Consider the following 5880-nt stretch of genomic DNA (forward strand, 5'->3'; position numbering starts at 1 on the left):
GAAGAAAGAAACTGAGATCTATAAACAAAAGAAAGAACATTAAAGGAGAGGGAGGAATAAGTAAACTGAAGAACTTTATTGTTTCTTGTCCTTCATTGAGCAAAGAGGTAAAGTTCCACCAAACACTAACAGCAACAATATATTTGATGGTTATAGCTTACATATAAGTGGACTGCATAACATCAATGATACAAGAAAAGCGCAATGGGAAATACCTGGTTATTATGAGGTACTTGTGCACATATAAGGCAGGCTGGCATTATTTTAACACAGTAATGAAACACTGACTGACTGCTCTTGTTCAGCTGCCCCCTGTGATCCAAGAGCCCTACAGGCTCCGGTCGAGATGGCAAACAGCTTGTCTCCTGCATTCCATGAGAAACACACCCCACTGTCTCCTTTACAAAGTCTTTCTTGGCTTTCCTTCCAAATTCACAGATCATGTTAGAAATACTCTACTCTTATTCTATATTTTTTTTTGTATGTGATTATCTTACTAAACTTTACTTTGTGTTGCATTTATCTTTTAGGAACATTTATCTAGATAGGAAGTCTACATATTACTCATTTTATATCTCAAGATTTTAGAAGAGATATATATCTCTTAGAGAAAATACCTATTGTATAGCATACTCTCTACCATCTTTGTATGATAATATTTTACACTGCAAGATCACAGTAGGGCTTATCCAAGGGGTCTTTTTGTCATACCTTCATGACCCTATGAAGTATTAGATTCAGAAGAACTCAGTCCAATTGCTTAAGTGAAGCTCTCAAATGATGAATTTAGGTCACCAGAGGTAGTCATTGCTCAAAAGCATATTCTCTAAAAGTAGAGCATCTTATAACCTGAGCCATGTTTAAAATCCTGGTAGGGGATATACCACAATCACAAAGGTGGATTTCCCAGGGTGAGGCTTACCCATCGCACCCCGAATGTGCTGACCCCTGTGATTTCCCCAAATGTTGGAAATTCGATGGCATAATTTGTGGTAGTGGGGGACTGTGTTCATGCTCTCCCCTGGAAAAAGAAAAAGAAAGAAATAGGAAAATGCTGTCATTGTACATAATATGTAACCTGATTATTTTTCAGATAGGGAAAGCTTTTCTAAGAAGACATAAACACAACATTGGGGCCAGGAATCCAGAGGACAAGTGAATAGAATTCACATGAGAAGGAATTTCCTAAAAGACTTTCTAAAGAGAAGCAGCTGAAAAGTACCCAGTTACCCAGGACATGAGCTTAGAAGAGCTGGCCAGCTCAGTCCCACACAACTTGGCACTGATGAGAGAAACTGAACAAGAGAAGTTGTGTTCTGTACATTGAACAACTGAGCACAATAAATATAATCATTATAGGTTGCAAACATGGAGTAATAAAAATTTAAACTGAAATTAAGAAATAAATTGAGATGTGAGGAGAAATTGAAACAGAAAAAGTATTGTCTATTTGGCAGTACTTCTTCTCTTCACTGGTGACATGCTCGTCCTTTCAGGGTAGGGGGAATGATTTCTTGTAGTTTCATGGAGTTCACTTGTGTGAACCAGACTTCCAGCCAGGCCTATGTAGACCCTTATTGCAGCAATGAATTCAGTGACAGCTGTACATTCCAAACCAGCTTAATTCACTTGGTTGTGAGCCATTCTTCCTGAATTCTTTAGACAAACTGCTCTTCTATTGAGATTGTTACATTTGAAGGGCATGCATGTGGGACTTCTGAACATCATTTCATAAGGCATTTGAACAAAAAAGACAATGAAAGAGATTCTGCAGAAAATCTAAGATTTGGTCCTACCTACCCTACTCTGCAATGCATACAAAATTTAGTCTGAGGAGTACCCTTCCTGCTTGCAGGTGAAAATAATTCTAATTTATAAAAAGGATAGTATAATTAACCTATAATATATGCATTTTTAAAAAGTCTATAGTTTCGAGTTTGAAAACTATAAAGAATAGACATGGATCAGCCAGATAGCTCAGTGGACTAAAGTGTCTGCTTAGGCAGAGCGAATTGATGGGATTCATGCTGTGCCGACCCCGCCCCTGGGGAGCGCTGAGAGGGCGACTGAGACTGGACATGGTGGCACATACCTGTAATGCCAGAGGTTGGGAGGCTAAAAGCAGGAAAATCACTATGAGTCTGATCTATGTAGTGAGACTCTGTGGACCTTGCAGGCCCTATACCGACTACACAGAGGGGAAAAGAGAATAGTCACAATTTCTGCATTTCTAAGCTAATCCTGATTTTTCTGTGCTATTGGTGAAGGAACAATAAAATAGTTGAGAAACATAAAAAATAGAAATGGCCTCCTGGGCCTCTGGAATTATGTAAATGACATAATGGCTCCTATTAAATTCTAAGGTCATAAGTCCGACAAGTAGATAAAAATACATAAAGGAAATAAGGTGGATTAGTGTACTAGTGAAGAAAAGGAATCTAATTTAACATTCATTTAAAACCTACCTATTAACAATCTAAGACAGCACTAGTTCCCTTGTAAGAGAACAGACTACAAAACAAAAGAGAGTTTATGAAGCATTTAGCTCCCAGCCTAAAGCTGCTGGAGTTGACAAGTTCATTTTTAGTATTTGATTTAAAAATCCTGGGCACAGCAGCAGCAAGTTAAGATGCAAATTAATTTTTTTAGAAAACAGAAGAGATGTACATTTTAATTGAATTTCGTGTGAATAAAACATTTGCTATTTCAGAGTCTAAATTGCATTCTGAATGATTTGAGAGGAAGTCTTAACATTTTTCATTTTTTGATTTTTCTTCAGCAGTTTGTGTTCCCAATCACTCCTACGACGTCAAGTTATTGTCAGAGGGTCTCACAGGACCCGAGCTTTATTGAGAAATTAGGGAGATTACAGCTAGCCCAAGCGAAAGGCATCTTTTGGTCAGGGATCAGAAGTGCATGTGAGGATGAAAGCCTCATCCTCAAGGCCAACCTGCGCAAGTCTTGCTGGCACGGGAGGTTGCAATGAGAAAAGACCAACAAGGGCCAGAAAGGAGGCTCCATACACACTGCACCCTTAGTTCCATCTCAAAATTGTGAAAAAAAGGTTTTGGTTTTTGTAAGGTACCCAGTCCAAGGCATCTTTTTTTTTTAAGCAGCAGCCATGCTGGATTAAGATAGCAATGAGAAAGGTTATAAAACCATCCTCACCAACTCTGTGTGTGGCCTCATGTTTCCACTCCAGCTCCCTGACCTGAGAGGCCCTGAGACTCACACACGCCCGTGATGCCTGATGCCTCTCCCCTAACATGATAAAGAGGAATATCCATAAAGGTTTCCAAATAAAGAGCCATAGAGGAAAGTAGTGCCTTGATTTTAATTTCATAGGAGAAAATTTATCATGCTCCTTGCTTGATGGCAGTGACAGGATTGCCAAGCAACATGAGCAGAGAAATGATAGGATCAGAGGTGGGGGTGAGGGCAAGGGCTGGCAATGGTGCCTGTGCGAAGCCCTATGCTAAGCTGGTCACCTCAGCAGCACCTGGGACACATGAGATAATCAGACTTTAAGGCAATATCAGGGAGAGGCTGGATATACAGAAAGTAATACAAAACTTAGATTTAAATTCATATACTACACCCACCTGCACAAACACCTCTGTTTATTTCATTTTGCCTTGTTATATGGTACTCTACAATTTTCACCCTATTTATATTCAAAAAAGGGTGGAAGGAGAGAGAAAGAAAACAGACTATTGATTATGCTAAGCATACAAAGGGAAGGCAAATTTTGATATGACATAAGATAGAGAAAATTTTACACTTTCATATGTTTCAGATAGTTGGCATTCTTGTGATGCAACCCTTCTGACCTCCAGGGCTTCCTTATTCTGTCATAATCAAAGACAGAAAATACATGAAAAAGAGACAGAAAAAATTTTCACTTTTACCCCTGTAACTAGTTTGTAGTTCAGACTATATTCACATTTCAGAAACTCTTGGGCCAGGAAGTAGCTCAGCAACACAGTACCTGCCTGACAGGTGCAAGGTCCTGAGTTCAAGTCCAGCACCAAAAATAAAAAATACATAAATTCTTACAATGAAGTTTATTACATTTGATTATGTGTGTATAGGTCACATGTATGTATATATACTCACATAAACATAACTTATATATGTAAATAACATATATAGGAAGAGCAAGTACATAAATTTTATAATTTACTCCTGTGTTAAAAATATGAAGCTAAAAAAAATGAAGCTGATGTTTGTATCATTTATTCAAATTGGTCTCATGTATAACACATTACAGTAAAGAGAAAGTCAATCTCACTTCACTAATAGCACTGTCCTCATTAATGACCCAGAGAAGAAATTATATTCCTTCAATTTTATCTGCAGTTATTCTTGGGAAATGTAAGCCATTACTCTGTGGAATTTGTACATATTTAAATATTTATGATTGGTTTATTAATATTTATGCTTTAATAATTCTGTAGATTAAAAGTAAATGAAAACTGCTATGCAAATGTATTGGATTTGAACAATTAAGTAAATGAAGGGCAAGTGGTAGGCCCCATATTTCTCACTGTTGTACAGTGAAGTTGCAGATATGCACAGAGAAGAGACTAGAAAGAACCACACAGAGATAGATTACAATTGCCCAGAACTTGGTTCTTAATATTATTCCTTAGCAAAAGGAACCAAGGTTCCTTGGGTCCTTAATGGTTGGTTACAATGGTGGGGCAGGGCATATACAAAATAATCCTAAATCCTCTGAGTGTCAGAGGGCAGCAAGTTCTGGAACTGGATAAGAGGAACCAAAAGAACCTCACAACATGTAGATGAGAATAGAATATGCTGAAAGATCACAGAAGCCCACCTAAAGTACTCCAAAAAGCCCAAAGATGAAACAATTTGAACTACAAAATAAGTAAATAGTTTTGGGTTAAAATATAAAGTATAAAATATTTACTAATGACCCAAATCTGATATAAATAAATGGTCAACCAAATAAATGGTACATGACAGAGGAATCAAATTTTTCATACAGAAGAACTCCAACTCACCTACAGGACATTCTGTTGTCATGTTGTCAGGGACACTGATTATAATTCCTAATGGTTTAAGCCTGTCTGTACCATGTGCGGTGATTGTCACGGGTTGCACTGTATCTCCCATCCACTGCAAGCCCATAAGCCTCAAGTACCTCAAAATGTGACCTTCTGTAGAAATAGGACCATGCCACACAATAGTTAAGAGAAGTTCATACTGGAGTAAGGAGGCCTCGGATGCAGAAGGACTCATTCATCTGTAAAACAAGGAAATGTAGACCTAGACACAAACAGGATAACAGTTCCACAGTAACTGAGACAGAACTGAAGGTGGTATGGCTGCTAACCAAAGAAGAATTTGTAAGGCAGCTGGCAAACCAGCAGAAGCTACAACGAAATCCCAGGACAGCTTCTCCTGCACCATCTTCAGAAGGGATCCGACCTACTGACCCCTTGATCTTGGATTCAGGGTTCAGGTTCACATGCAGCTTGGAATTAGGATGCCTGTCAAAGGTGTATGAGTTAAAAGTTGATTCTCAGTGACTTAGGGAAAGATTGGAACCTGCAGGAGGTGGGATCCTGGGGAAAACGTTAGGTCATTGGAAGTTCCCTTGCAGAAAATAGTGGGCCTCCCAGTCCCTTCCTGTATCTTTCATTTCCCACCAGGCAGGGGATGAAATGCTTTGCTCCATCAGAGGTGACAACTCTCTGCTAGCTCAGAAGCAATGGGGTAAACCATCCTGGAGTGAAAGCTCAGAATCTGTGAGCCAAATGAAACCTTTCCTTCTCAAAAGTTTATTATCTCAAGTATTATGTCTCAGTGATGAAGCTGATCAATACATCCCAGAATTAATGAGACAGTAAATTT

The 5880-nt window shown here is 38.6% G+C and overlaps 1 non-coding gene across 1 annotated transcript; it reads left to right on the forward strand.

Moving 5' to 3' along the window:
- The first annotated feature begins 860 nt into the window (after positions 1-860).
- Positions 861-1024, forward strand: LOC111812466. Its single transcript, XR_002817966.1, has one exon. It is a non-coding gene; the product is annotated as a U1 spliceosomal RNA (small nuclear RNA).
- Positions 1025-5880: the final 4856 nt, after the last annotated feature.

The sequence above is a fragment of the Octodon degus genome, unplaced genomic scaffold, assembly GCF_000260255.1.
Source record: "Octodon degus isolate 3935 unplaced genomic scaffold, OctDeg1.0 scaffold00006, whole genome shotgun sequence".
In the NCBI taxonomy this organism is placed as follows: domain Eukaryota; kingdom Metazoa; phylum Chordata; class Mammalia; order Rodentia; family Octodontidae; genus Octodon; species Octodon degus.